Raw genomic sequence first — 15738 nt, 5'->3', positions numbered from 1 at the left:
AGTACGGGCTCCCTTCTCTCTGTAGTGATGCCACAGTGACTGGGGGGTGCAGTAGATTCTGGATAAGTGGCAGAATATACTGTGCATGCGCGGGTCTCCAGGAAAACCGCGCCCGAGACACTGGGAAAATGTCCGCCGCCATTTTCCCAGTGATTTTTGCTGCTCTGCAGCGCCGGCCCTGCGCTGCAGAGCAGCACTCTGGAGACGACAGACAGGTAAGTATAGAGACTAAATGGGCGCAGGGTGTGCGGTGTGGGTCCCCCTGGACCCATGTGCTCCGCACACCTTGCACCCATTATAAATACGCCACTGGCCAGGGCTCTTTAAAGGTGATTGTTCTCAGCTTTTACTACTGTGAGTCTAAAGCTGGGCAGACAATGTGTGTACCCAGTGCCAGCACAATACAATGGTACAAAACATTGTGCTGTCTGTACACTTGTTGATCTCGCCCCAATTCAGTACAGGTGAGGGGGTGCCGCAACATTCCCTTGCTCCGGGCACCATGGCACCTAGCTACACCTCTGTAGGTAAGTACATATTTGCCTACTTTTGAAAAAGCATTTCAGGGAGATTGTGACAGCAGCACCTATGAGCGCGGTGGTAAAGTGGGCGTGTACTGCAACATCTGAGAGGCGTGTCATGAAATTTACTTACATCCAAATGTAAATGAGCCCCAAAGCAGTTAGTAAGATCTAGGTGTTGATGAAAACACACTGATACGTTTCAGAAAATGCATGTAGCCATAGGGATCATTGTGCTTTATAACCAATGCAGGGAAATTATACTAACGATCCCATTTGAATGTATATCATCTCTCTGTTTTTTTTTTATTTAACAGATACGTAATGGGGGTAAGGTGCAATCAGGGAGATTGGTAGACTCTTCAGGGAGTCAGGGAGATTGCTACTATTTCAGGGAGTCTCCCTGACAATCAGGGAGAGTTGGCAAGTATGGGTAAGTATGATCTGGTGGCCTGGTAGGGGAATTAATAAATTACATTATGGTAGGCGAAAGCTGAATAAGCTTGAGAATAGGTAAGAATCCAGGGTTTTTTGCTGACTGGCTGTCATGACAGCCTTGTTGACGTGCAGTTTAGTTTAGGTCATTGAGTCAGCAGGTTAGTTAGGGACAGTTGTAAGCTTGAGGGTGTGGTCTAAGTGATTTGTATATAAGGGCTGATTTGCATGAAGGCAGTCTCTTTTTTTGCATCTTTGAAAGGATCAGGCTGAGCATATTTCAATCCCCCTGTAACACTGCTGCAGGCTGCTGTCTCCTTGGTTGCATTTTTCGCCCTCAATTATTTCTCCTATTTTACTTTGTGCCTTTACCTCTTTTCCCCCATCATGCCTCACCCCCTCTGTTCTGCTGCCCCGCCGGCTGGCTGAGTTTGCCCGCCCGCTCCATGCTGCAGCTGCCCTGTCACCCGCGACCTCCCCCAGGGTGCAGGGCTCAGTGCCGACTCAGAGCCCTGTTGTTCCGTCCACCTCCACTGCACCAGTGGGAGCGCCTGCTTCCACGGCTCATGCTGGTCACTCTGCTGACCACTTTGCGTTGCTCGCTCCAGTTGCAAAGTTCACCCCCCAGTATACCCTTCGGATTCTGTGCCCTTTCCTCCCCTAGTTACCCTCTCTTCACTCCGTCTACACTTACTCCTCTTCTCTTTTCCCTCCCCCTATCCCAATCTGACCCCTTGGTAGTTTGTGCCCTCCCCCTTCTTTAGCTTTCTCCCAGTGCCCACCTCATTGCCACCCAGTGGCCCCTCCTCAAGGATTTGTCAGACCCGGGCTTCCCATCCCAGTGGTTGCTTTGCCTGCCCAGGCCGGGTCTGCCCTCCTTCCCTGCCTGACGACTCCTGTCCCCCTTCCCCCCTTCTCTTAATGCTTTGTCTCCTTTGCCGGTTTGTCACCCTTTTCCTGTAGTTGCATATTTTTTCAGCTTCAGATGGAGTTTCCAACAAACATGCGGTGGCTTGTGCGGCTTCTGCTCCCGTGCACTTTGAGGCAGCCCTGGCTGTCGAGCTGGTGGCTCCTCCGCATGAAGTCCCTGTAGATACAGTTCCTGGGCCATCTGGTAGTGGTGAGTATGGATTGTCTGATACTTCTTGCTCTGATTCTAGCTCTTCCTCTCATTCTTCTGGTTCCCCTGCGCGCCCTAGTAACCTTGCTAGGATGATTGCGCGTCGTTTGTCCAAGAAATCAGGTGGTGGGGGTAGGAAGGATGACGACATAGGTCCTAAGGAACCTGAGACGGGTTTGGATTCTGTGCATTGTGCAAATACAGTGGTCCTCTGCGGTTTGCGCAAGAGTGTTCGGGAGAGGATCCGCAAAGGTAAATTTGTGAATTTTTTCTTGCTCACCAAGGAGATGAAGAAGGGTTAGGTTCAGGCTTAGAATACGGGCTGTGTAGGGGAGGAGGCATATTGTAACTATTGCTCGTGGCTGAAAGGTATGCTACTTTTCACCGCTTGCTATTTGGAAACGCGGGCTGAGGAGCATATTAAGTATATTTATTTGGTGCATGACATGTTTGTTCGGTCCAGGGGCCTTGCATGGCGTGAGTATGATATTCAGTTCAGGCGGAAGCACAACGACAGGCTGATCATGCCTTTGGGTGTTAAGGATGTTGAAGTTTGGTAAGAGGTGTCCCAGCAGCGTCGACCCCCCTTGGACATGGTGCCGCCTCGCAAGGCCTCCTCTTCGGTTAGCCTGGGTATGGTGGGAGTGTTGAAGGGCAAGTGTTTTGCTTTTAATGACTCCCATTGCACACGTGGTGCGGGCTGTCGACGTGGATCGGGGGATGCAGCCCCTAAGTGGCAGAGGGCTCCAAAGGTGCTAGTTAAGGCTCAGTCACCCATTTGTGTTGGTGAACTTTCTAAATGGTTGGACGGGTTGACTCTTCATTTTTGTTGCAGGGTTTTTCGGTAGGCTTTCAGTTGCCAATTGTTGGTCTTCTACTAGTCAGGGCGCCCTGTAACTTTCATTCTGCCAGGGAATTTCCTGAGGTTTTGTGGGCTAAGGTTGATGCGGAGGTGCTGCTGGGTAGGATGGGGGGTCCTTTCCATTGTCCTCCTCTGCAGGATCTCTGTATTTCCCCAGTAGGAACAGTTCCTAAGAAGATCCTTGGAAAGTTTTGCTTGATAAAGAATTTATTCTACCCCAGGGCAGTTCCGTTAATGATGCCATCTCTGAGGCGGCATGTAGGGTTGTTTATCAATCTTTTGATGAGGCATTGGGTTTGGTGCACAGTTTTGGTTACGGTGCTTTACTAGCGAAGCTGGATATCGAGTCAGCCTTTGTGGCCTTTGCACCCAGAGACCATGCAGTATATGGGTGTTCGGTTGGACACTGGTTATTGTGTTGATAAATGTTTGCCCATGGGCTGTGCAGTTTCCTGTGCCTATTTTGAGAAATTCAGTTCCTTTTTACATTGGTACATTCATGCTGGCACTGGCCAGGATGGTGTTGCACATTATTTGTATCAAAGTTAGGGGTACAGCGCTCTTGGTCCTATTATTATTATTATTATTATTATTACATTTTATTTATAGAGCGCCACAAGTGGTCCACAGCGCCGTACATACAGCACAGGGTACACAGAACATTACATTACAATACAGTAACTAAAATATAAACAGAACACAAGTAACAATTAGCAAAACTTTCTCCATACACAATGCAGCTCTGAAGGTGAAGGCTGTCATAGAAGTGCTAGAGTAGAAGGCTGTGAGATAGTGGGGAGGAGGACCCTGCTCCTAGGAGCTTACAATCTAGGGGGTCCTATGCGGAAATGCCCCTAGCTGCTTCCAAAACAGTGGTATCCCTGTCTGTTTTTAAACATTATTATTATTATTATCATTTTTTTATATGGTGCCACAAGTGTTCCACAGCGCCTTACAAAGTACATAAACAAAAAAGTAACCATTGACTTACAATACAATACAATACAGGACATGGATAAACATTGCTATATTAGCAACCTTAACGCTCGTATAAGCAGCCAAGTGTTAGTTGCCCTAGTGGGGAGTAAGAGATAAATTAAATTACAGTAGGGAGAAGCACAAGAGGGTAGAGGGCCCTGCTCGAAAGAGCTTACATTCTTTAAGGGAGGGGAAGACAAACAGGAGTGACACAGAATGGGGTGGGCGGGGAGAAAGGAAGATGTAGCAGCAAGTTAGGATGACAGCTGGAAGGCTTTATTGAAGTAGTGGGTCTTGAGAGCTCGTTTGAAAGATTGTAGACAGGTGCAAAGTCTGATAGGGAGAGGGAGGGAGTTCCAAAGATGAGGAGCAGCACGGGCAAAATCTTGGAGGCAGGAGTGGGAGGAAGTGATCAATCGGCATGAAAGGCGGCGTGTATTAAGTGAACGAAGAGGGCGGCTAGAAGAGTGAAGGGAGATGAGATCAGAGATGTAAATGGGAGAGGAATGGGTGAGGGCTTTGTAAGTGAGTGTGAGAGCCTTGAATTGGGTTCTGAAAGGGAATGGGAGCCAGTGGAGGGCTTGCAAAAGAGGGGAGGCAGATGTAGAGCGTTTGGAGAGGAAGATGAGCCGAGCAGCAGCATTGAGCACAGACTGGAGAGGAGAGAGATGGGATTTGGGGAGGCCAGCTAGGAGAAGGTTACAGTAGTCCAATCTGGACATGACCAGTGAATGTACAAGGGTTTTGTTAGCATCCTGGATGAGAAAGGGTCTGATCTTGGAATAATATATTTTATATGTAAAAGGACTGTTGTTGAAACTACTTACAAATTCACAAAGGTCAACATTCATTTAAACTAAGTCTAACAAAAAGAGCTATGTCTGATTGGGGATGTAGTTAGTGTGCCGGCGGACGGGATGCCGGGCCGAAATCCTGACACCAGTCCATATCCCGATGACAGAATCTCAACAACCGCCATCCCAGGGCATCTTAGCTGTTAGCCTCAGGGGGGTGGGGGAGAGGGAGAGGGTTAGGCACTACGGGGGGAGTTAGGGTTAGGCTTTGGGGGGAGGGAGGTTGGGGTTAGACACCACTATGGGGCGTTAGGCTTAGGCTCTAGGTGGGATGGTTAGGTTTAGGCACCAAGGGCGGAAGGTTAGGTTTAGGCACTAACAGGGAGGGTTAGGGTGCGGGGTGGGGAGGGTTAGGGTTAGGGGGAAAAGGGGGGAGGGTTAGTATACTTACCCGACCCCTGTCAGGATACCGAGCATCGGGATATCACTCTCGGCATATTTTTTTTTAACCCCAAAATGTAAATATTTTTTGGGGGGTGTCCTGATTTTTTTTTTTTACTTTTTTTCACACAGATCATTTTTAGGGACCATTCCCAGGGGTGCAGCCTATTTTTTTTACGCCTGCACCCCTTAACACCAATTCTGCACTTTTTTTCGCCTGCTAAAGGCAAGCGAAAAATTATCCCCGTCTTTTTACATTGACTTTTTGCACCAGCGAAAAGTCAATGAAATTGAATACGGGGATATTGGAAATAGGCGAAAATTATGTCATTTCACCCCATATTGAATATGGCCCTAAGCATTAAATATTAGTAAAACAGCGTCACTATGTCCAATAGGACAACAGATGCAAGTTGGAGTTATGATTCTCAAAAATCGATGCTAAATGCATCCGAATACTTGAATAAGTTTGAGGATAGATAAGCACCCTGTTTGATATGTAATTTTGTTAGGTAAGTTAAGGGTTAAAAGCTGGAGGGGGTGCGGTTAGTTATTGGTCATTTGAGGAGTATAAGCCTATGGTAGGATTTCTGGGAGGGCTTAGAGGTCCCATATAAATAGTCTGGGGAAGGGAGCCATCTTCCTCTTTCCAGTGTATTCAACCAGGCTGGCTAAGTGTCATTTATATATTATATTTAATCTGCCTGTCTTTCCCTTGCCCATCTGCATTTTACACCTCATTTATCTACCCTTTTCTTACACCCTCTCTAGCTCCTGTCAGTATTTCTCTTATTGTTTATCTATTTTGCTTCCTTTCAGACTCTGTTCCACATTTTCCTCCTCCCTCCCCTGCTTTTGTGTTCATCCATCCCCTGTCCCCTGCCAGTATCTTCTCAGCCATGCCCAGCCGTTCAGCCGCCCCCCACCACCTGCCCGCCGCCTTATGGAAGCTCCCAGGCCTCTCGCCCTGCGGCCCCCTCGTCCCCTTCCAGTACCCCCCTCAGTTACTTCCAGGCCCCGCCGTTCAGCCAACGCCCTCCCCCCCGCCGCCTCTCACCACAGTGGCTTCCTCTTAGCGGGGCGCGCCCTGCTATAGGCCGCGACCGTGCGCCTGTCTGCGCTCCCGCACATGGCCCAGATCATGGCCATCTGGCTCTCCGGCGGCGCCGCAAGTAGCTCAGGCGGCCACAGCCCCCCGTCCCAGCACCGCAGATCACGGCCAGCCCGCTCCCTGCGCCGGCGGTTGGCCCCGGCCACAGGGTCACGGCGGCCATTTTATATATTTTCGGCCTACGCAGGGAGCCCTACTTGGTCCTGTTCCCCCCTTCATCCGCCCCCTCTGCTCCAGGAGTAGGGTCCCCCCCACTGTTCTTTAGTAACAGGGTTTTCCAAGGCCCCAGGTGCCCCACCCAGCAATCCTTCCCCTGTTGTTTGCCGGCACCCAGGGGCGGGAGTTATACCCCTTCGCCCCGTTTCTGGCTCAGCAGTAGGACAGGTCCCCATATTTGTACACCACCACACTACACGCAGAATCCCCTTGAAATATACTGCCCCTTACCATCTTGCCCCTTCCGTGTACCATCAGCCCCCCCCTGCTGCAACTCCAGACCCTAACCCCCTTTTACAAGGTCTTTGCACCTTCCTATCAGTTTTTCTTTTTCACCCCTTTTCCCTGCCTCATGCCCCCGCACCTGCATATTCCCAAACTACACATGTTGCAACCCTCCCCCCTTCTGTCCCCCCTGCCTTCCCCGCAATCTGCCCACGCCCCCCCTGTCCCCCATTCCGCAGGCACAGTTGCTGTGCGGTCCAATTCACCAGTTACTGTTTCAAGCCCCCAGGTAGGAGTTTCTGATCTTTCCAGTCGCGTTATCGAGGTCCAGCAGACGGATGATGCAGTGGTATCAGCGAGTCAAATCGTGGTGGGCGCACCACGCAGCAAGGGACAGTTGGCGAACGCTCAGGAGGAAATGTCTGGTCCTTCGGCGGCAATTTCTGGTGAGCATGGTTTTTCTACATTTCACAGCGCACATTCATCTTCCACTGATTCTAGCGATTCTTCCAGTTCATCTGATAGGCCGTGCAATTTCAGACGTTATTTTGCGCAAAAAAATAAAATAAAAATAAAAATAAAAAAAATAAATAAATAAAATAAATAATTTTTTTTTAAAAATAAATAAATAAAAATTAAGGCAAAGCGGGGGAGCCATAAGAGGTCTAACACAGTGTCGGCAACTAAGGTGCCGGATGCATCGGGAGATTAGGTTCACTGCGCGAATATGGCTGTCCTAAAGGGTTTAAGTTCTAAATTTAGGGAGCAGATCAAGAAGACTAAGGGCCTGATTCAGACCCACTCGCGAGCGGCTGTCCGCTCGCAAGTGGGTCGATGTTATGCACTGAGCATGCGCACGACGGAGGGAGCTCCGTCGTGCGCATGCGCCAGACGCGACGAGCGAAGGAAAGTCCTTCACTCGTTGTGTCCGATCAAAGGGGGCGTGCTGTCAATGTTGATTGACAGCACGCCCCCTTTGGTGGGCGTGCCGGGGGCGTGCCTCCCTGACGGGGGCGTTCCCACGGGAACGCCTCCCGTCAGAAGCCGGCCCACTGACATCACTAGTGATGTCAGTGGGAGTGATTTTGGCTCTGATAGAGCCAAAATCACTCCGGAGCTTGCGGTTGAAAACCTCAACCGCAGGCTCCGGCTCGCAATTTCGATGGTCGCGATGGTCTCGACCATCGCGGCCATCACAAAGCACGCTCGTATAGCCTGTGGGTGGTGACCCACAGCTATACGAGCGTCCAGGAGGACGCTCCATGAAAATGGAGCCCGGCCCTCATTCAGAGCGTGCGCTCTGCTCAGAGCGTACGGCTCTGAATGAGGGCCTAAATTTGTGCATATGTTTGCGGTTGCGGATTACGCAAGTAGGTCTTTGGATCGGACTTAGTCAGCTGGGGTAGTTGCGGAGGCGACATGTCGTTCTTACCAGAATTCGGTGGCGCGTGTATATGTTTTTGTGGCACGCCCCTTGAATCCAGGCCTAGGGAGTATTATGAATGTGCTAAAATACATGCACATGGTACACGGTAAAGGTACCGCTTGGCGGCAATACGACACATTTAGGACACAGCAGGAGGGGTAGGCAGTGTTTTAATTCGGTTTCAAGGACGTCGAGGTTTGGCTTGCAGTCAATCAACTGCCTAACGCGACTGCGGATTCCTCGGCTGGTCTGAAGCAGCCTTTTCTGATCCGCCCTGGATCTGCAGGCATCAGTTGCGTGTCATGCTACACGTGTAATAACACGCAGCATCATGAGGGGCAGGCTGTGGATATTGGCATATCTGCATGCTCTGCGGGAGTGGTCACCCAGCCAAGATGTGCAGGGGGTCTGCGGCGCAGGAACAGGTTGAGGAGAATAGGGCAACGAGCATCGCGGAGGTGTTCAATGAAGCGCCGTTGCTGAGTAATTTGGGGGTTTTGAGGAGTTGGTTGGGTCGTTATCCCCTTGGGGAGGAAGCAGCCTTTTTTTGGGGGGGGGGCAAGGTTTTGGCGTGGGTTGGTGTTTACCTTTGACATGGGCGATATCTGGGTTTTCTAGGAGGATTCTGAAATCAGCGCATGTCCATCTGGAAGTCGTTAGGTGTACGGTGGAGGCGGAAGCCAGGTTAGGGCGCATGTGCTGCCACCTTTTTGCATCCCCCCCTTTTCTGAAAGTTTAGGTGCACCGCCTTTAAGGCGGCACCGTAGAGGTAACCGAGTAGATTTGGGTTGATACAGCATCTCTCTTGCCCAGATAGAAGGGTTGGGCTCCCACGCATGATGTCCATCAGATTGTCGTGTCGTTTGCCAATCTGTTTATAAAAAAAAAAAAAAAAAAACGCCCTGGAGATAGTACAAGGTTTCGGGGGGAGGGCTCTACTAGCTAAGGCGGATATAGAATCCGCTTTACGGCTGTTGCCCATTCACCCCGAGTCCTGTAGATATGTGGGAATTAAAGTAGTAGAGCTCTATTACGTAGACTGATGTCTGTCGATGGGCTGTTTCATTTCGTGTACTTTTCGAGGGTTTAGTTACTTTTTTGCTTGCCGGCCTTGTTCGTCGTTAGTAAGGTCTACTTATGCGCATATATTACTTGGATGTAGAAACCGATACCTTGATAGGGTTATGCCACTTGTCTATGGAGAGGGCGTGGCATTTCGGGGGAGTTGCTAGAAGCGTTCATTTCGGTAAAGAAGGTTTAGTTAATGTAGTTGCAATCGCTGTTAGGTCCCCTCAGTTTCGCGTTTAGAGTCATACCTAGGAGTTGGTTTTTTTTTTCAGCAGATGGCTAGGAGGAACCTCAGCGGGGGTTAGGAAGCCTCATAACCTCATTCTGCATCTCTTTGGAGCTGAGTGAGGTTCTGCGTTTTTGGTTGGTTGTTTATGTGCGAATTCAATGGCGTAAAGATATGGCCTCCGGCATCTGTAGCCAATTCGAACTTCAACTGTTTACAGATGTGTCCGGTTCCTTAAGTTTTGGTGCATTTTGTAAGGGTGTGGTGCATGGAGCCCGGGCCGGTTACTTATGGGTTTCAGGGCCTAAACAAGAACATCCTTCTTTTAGAGAGTGTTCCCAATGGTAGGTAGCTGTAGGAGAGCAAGATTTGCAATAGGCGAATTCCCTTTTGGATAACTTAAGCGTGGTGTAGGTCGGTGCTAATCAGGGACGGACTTAGATCCGGCCTTACGGTTGTTGATGTATTTTACACTGCTAAGTGGGTAAGGAATATTGAATTTAGGGCATGGCAGGTTTCAGGCGCTGCAAACGGTATGGCGGACGCCTAAAATCTTTTTCAGTGGGACAGGTTCATTTTCTTGCGTTTCCTGTTTAAATGGTTTAACCTTCCCTTTCCATGCCCGGCATTTCATTGGGCTGGCATCAAGGACCTCACACTGAAGTCATTGACGCCTAGTACATTAAAGACCTACACGGCGGTTTGGTACGATGGGCAGGGTCTTAGCTTCCAAGAGCGGGTGAGGTAGGTCGATTGATGATTAAATAGCAGAGTTTGTCTGGGGCATGCCACGAAAGGGGTCATTCCAAGGCGGTTTGTCTTCAGCATTATCAAGTATCTCTAAATTTTTCCAGGCACGCCGTGGGCGGATCTGGCCAATTACATTATACTAAGCATGGGCAAGCTAGTTGCTGCTAATAAGCTTTATGCGCTAGCAGGTTTAAGGTTTAATAAGGTGGTTATTAAGCAGGTATTGATCTTATGCTAATTACATAGGTTTAAGACAGATTAGCTGGCCAAGGGGCGTTGCATTTCTATTCAGGCGCTTGCATATCTCGTGATTTTGTCCAGTTGCTCAGGCAGGGTGCTTTAATAATGTTCGCCCTCCAGGTGGCGGGCACGGGTTTATCCTTGCTAATCTAACCCCCTTTGTCCAGGTGGCAGTTTATGAGGGTATTTCAGAATTATCTTATTGCTTTAGGTATAGCTACGGAGCTTTGCAGGACTCATTAATTTAGTTAGGGGCAGCAGATTGCGCAGCGGGGGCAGGTGTTTCAGTCGACTTATTAAAAACAGTTAGGGTGGTGAGGTCGTATTTAAAGGAGGATAAGTTGCACTAGGTAGTTGCGCTCCTTGCGAGTTTGTTGGGAAACCTAGGGGCCTTATGCCTACTGCCGCTAGGGATTCTGAAAGGATTTTCAGCTTTTGCCCTCAAAGAGGTTTTGCTGTTTTTCATCTTCAGATGGGTCACCCAACTATTTTGTTTCCCTTTCCTTGGGGTTAAATTGTTGTTGTTATTATTACATACCAATTTCTGTCTGTATTAAATTCCAATATCTGTCTGTATAAATGCCAATTTATGTCTACGTGAACTCTCGGACAGGTTTGTCCGGGAATGCTAATTGTCGGGCGGGTGTGGGTAAATTCCTATTTTTTACTGGACTAGCCAGCACCCCTTGGATTTGCAGATCCAATTTTTTGTTGTGAGTGGGTAAGTTGCAATTGTTAGGATTACGAGAAATGCATTGGAAGCGCCTGCTAGATGCCCTATGGGCAGCAGACGAGACGTTTGGGGCCCCACTTGGGAGGCAATGATATGGGCGCATGCATGGGTATTGAGCGGATATGGTCATTGCACACTTGTCATTTAGCGTTGGCGGACGCGTCATGCAATACCCAAGTTTTTTACGTTACAGGGCGGAGAGCTTTCATAGACCCAATGGGGCTAAACTCCTGGGCGCGGGGCTAGTGTGGTTGATCAGTGACCTCTGCAGTTTCCCTTTATTTTCAGGAAGGTCACAGTTTGGTGGCGGGCCTGGTTCAGCGAACCGGGCTTTGGCGGGAAGCAGTGCTCACGGGCGGCCTATTATTAGCGCAGGAGTGCCTGTGGTAGCATCTTTCCTTTGAGAGCGGCCAGTTTGTCACCGCCTAAAGGAGGGACATGGTCTTTGTTCCAAGGGAGGGGCCAATGCTGTGCCAATTGGAGGAGGATGGTACTGCCCCAGGTCAGTCTGCGCAGGGCGGGGATCCGCCCCTATTATTTAGTATTGGTATCCATCGGGCTGTGGCCTTGGAGCACTGCTTTCTTCTTGCCACCTATTCTAAAATTTTCAATTTGATCAATAAATTCTGGCTGTAACCTCTTTTAATTCCATATACATGTGTCAGTGTGTTTATTCCTAGGTTTAGGATTAAGTTAAATTAACAAAAGGGAATAATAAAACAAATGGGTGACTTAATGCATCCGAATACTTGAATAAGTTTGAGGATAGATAAGCACCCTGTTTGATATGTAATTTTGTTAGGTAAGTTAAGGGTTAAAAGCTGGAGGGGGTGCGGTTAGTTATTGGTCATTTGAGGAGTATAAGCCTATGGTAGGATTTCTGGGAGGGCTTAGAGGTCCCATATAAATAGTCTGGGGAAGGGAGCCATCTTCCTCTTTCCAGTGTATTCAACCCCACCCACCCACCCGTGTAAGCTGGTTTCTATCATTCTTATTTTGTTGGATAGTGCTTTTGTCTGTGATTTCTCCCAACAGGTAGAGGTGCAGCCTGGCGGGAAGCAGTGCTCATGGGCGGCCTATTATTAGCGCAGGAGTGCCTGTGGTAGCATCTTTCCTTTGAGAGCGGCCAGTTTGTCACCGCCTAAAGGGGGGACATGGTCTTTGTTCCAAGGGAGAGGCCAATGCTGTGCCAATTGGGGGAGGATGGTACTGCCCCAGGTCAGTCTGCGCAGGGCGGGGATCCGCCCCTATTATTTAGTATTGGTATCCATCGGGCTGTGGCCTTGGAGCACTGCTTTCTTCTTGCCACCTATTCTAAAATTTTCAATTTGATCAATAAATTCTGGCTGTAACCTCTTTTAATTCCATATACATGTGTCAGTGTGTTTATTCCTAGGTTTAGGATTAAGTTAAATTAACAAAAGGGAATAATAAAACAAATGGGTGACTTAATACTTTTTGATGTGGTTTGTTTGTATATTATTTATTATTACCTTTATTATGTCAAGCAAAACAAAATGGGTTACAATAAAGCAACCCCTGTTCTAGGGTTTCTATATAAGAACCCTATTTTATGTAAAACTGTTTTCACAAATGCTATGGCTGAGTGTATGGTTCATCTATCATGACAAAGCGTGTAAGCAATGGAGGGGAAACCCAGGATGTTCAATGTCTAAAGATAATTTTTTTCTGCAATGGTCACAATCCCCTATAGTGATTGGTGTGAGGTAAATATCCCATAAAGTGACAAGATGAAATATTTAGGACTGATACAGAGTTGAGTATGGATGTATCTTATGTGTTTTTGCACTGCGTACGCTATGGAGCCAAGAGACAATGCTGAGTGGTAATCACATCTCCCCTTGTGGCTGGATGGGCAGTACTGGGTGTCGTAATGGGGAACTTACATGAAGGCTAGTTTGGCGAGGGCTTGTCAACAGAACTGTGGTCTACGCAGAACTATTGGATGGATCTCCTGCACCGAGGGTAATAAGGACAGGTATGAAAGCAAAGGTATGTATAGCAGCAGTGTGGTCACATATCCATACAACTCAGCTTACGGGTGAATATCTGCATTTTTCACCAGTGCAGGCAATGCGGGTGTAATTATATCCAGCTTCTGTATAACTCTGCATCAGCCATTTCACCTTTAAACGCTCTCAGTAAACCCATGTTTTTATTACAGCTTACAATACTCCAACCTACACGGGTTATTCTCTTTATGTAAAGTGTTTCATTTAAAATGTAAGTTTCATTCATGTACAAACAAAATATATTTACTTTCAACAATATTGTTCCTGTTACCCTGCAACCACAAATCTATTGCTGAGAAAATTATTTATTGAGTTCCTGTAATGTTATAGAGCAGGCATGTCAAACTTGCGGCCTGCGAGCCACATGCGGCCTGAATAAACATTTTATGTGGCCCAACAGTGTGGATCCACATACATATACTATGCGGCCCAGTCACCCCTGCCGCAATCGGAGCTCGGACTTGGCCGCATAATATTTGTGTTTACTCTATTTAAAACTGTGAACGCTGGTCTCTTCAGCGATCAGAGACTAAAGAAGCCTATGATCGCTTTAGGGGCCAGCGTTCCCAGTGATGCAGTTCGCGGGCGAGCAGGTGACGTCATGATGTTACCCACGATGAGAGGACAGCGGCAGCATCTATGCAGGAGCGTTGACAGCGTGGACTAAAGCAGTGCCCATTGGCCAGCGTGAAGACAGGTAAGTACTGGACAGGGGTGTGGGGCCTGTTCTACACTGGGAGGGGGCACAGTATAAGGGGCACAACATAAGGGGCTCTAAGAGGGGCATTACTGGGGGCACAACATAAGGGGCACTACTAGAGGCATAACATAAGGGGCACTACTAGGGGCATTAATGGGGGCACAACATAAGGGGCACTACTAGGGGCATTACTGGGGGCACAACATAAGGGACACTATTAGGGGCATTACTAGGGGCAGTGCATAATGGACACTACTGGCGGCACTGCATAATGGGCACTACAGGGGGCATTGCATAAGGGGCTCTTATACAGGGGGCATTGCATAATGGGCAAAAGTACAGTGGCATTGCATAAGAGGCACTAATATAGGGGCATTGCATAATAGGCTCTAATACAGGGGGCATTGCATAATGGGCACAACTTTAGGGGGCATTGCATAAGGGGCTTTAATACAGGGGGCATTGCATAAAGGGCACTACTACAGGGGGCACTGCATTGGTTTTTATTAATAATAAACATTTCAAAATTGCACAGAAGACTTTTTATTTTTCTTGCAGCCCACACACTCTTAGGGGTTAATTTACTAAGATTTGAGTTTGGGTGAGTTTGCAAACTCACGTGAGTTTAGGCATGTTTTTCATCTCACAAATCTACTAAAGACAAACTCCAGTGAGTTTGGCAGTAAGTTCTATCTTTTCACTGTTAAAACTCATGTGAGATTGCAAACTCGAAAAAACTCACCATCGGCAAAATAGGACGTACTTTACATCAGGCTTGCCTACCCTCCCGATTTGGCCGGGAGCCTCCCGATTTTCGGGTGCCGCTCCCGGCCCCCCGGAAAGGCAGGCAAGCCTCCCGAAAGCCTCCGACCCTCCCAACATCCCCCCTGAAAAAACTAGAAAGCTCCGCAGCGGGGGGGCCGGTGACGCGATTCGAGCTGAACCACGTCATCGTGGCCCCGCCCCCTGCTTCACAATGCCAAAAATAACTGCATTGTGAAGAGGGGGCGGAGCCACGATGACGCGATCGTGCGGCCCTGTCACAATGGGACACCAAATGGCCGGCACCGCCCCCCCCCCGGCTGTTAGCCGACAATCAGCTCCCTCCCGGAAGGCTGGAGCTGATTGTCGGCAAGTATGCTTTACATGAAAAAGATGCAACTCGCAAATTTATTATATTATAAACAAAAAAGTAATTATGGTGCGCGCTGGGTAATTCTATATCTAATTGTGTTCTTATTTGGATCTTAGATAGTTTAAATAGATTCTGTCAATAGACCCAACTTAAGATCTGTAGGTAGGGTGTTCTTATTATTACTCCATAAAGTCCATATATAATCCCGGTGTTGGTGATAGGAATGTCTCTATTGAAGTCCCAGAGAAAAACGCTTACAGAGAAGGTTCAAGGACACTTCATGTATAGTTCCAAAATGATACTCCTAAGGTGTCTGTAGAATAGGTGTTCTCAAAATATAAACTGGTAATGATGTGGCCCTCTTCGTCCTCCTCTCCACCTCAAATACACTATATAAGCACAGTATCAGGAACTTGGCGAACACTATAGTGCAGGATAGGTAAGAAAATGCATGTACTTACCAAATACTGTGATTCCTGCTGGTACTCCTAGTCCTGGTCAGGGCCGGATTAACAATGGGGTGGATGGAGCTTCAGCTCCAGGCCCCCGAATTAACATAGGCCCATACCACAAGGATTCGCTGGGAGACAGTGCTGGCAGGGGGAAAAAAATCCGGTCACTACCAGCAGCCATGTGAGACTCTGCTCATTCCAACTCTTGCGCCCCACCCCCCCCCATTTGGCCCTCTCAGTCCTTCAGTAATCTCAGATGCCGGTGCAACAGG

Source organism: Taudactylus pleione, unplaced genomic scaffold (genome assembly GCF_031769625.1).
Source record: "Taudactylus pleione unplaced genomic scaffold, aTauple2 ptg000065l, whole genome shotgun sequence".
NCBI lineage: Eukaryota > Metazoa > Chordata > Amphibia > Anura > Myobatrachidae > Taudactylus > Taudactylus pleione.
This window is presented reverse-complemented; position numbering follows the sequence as displayed.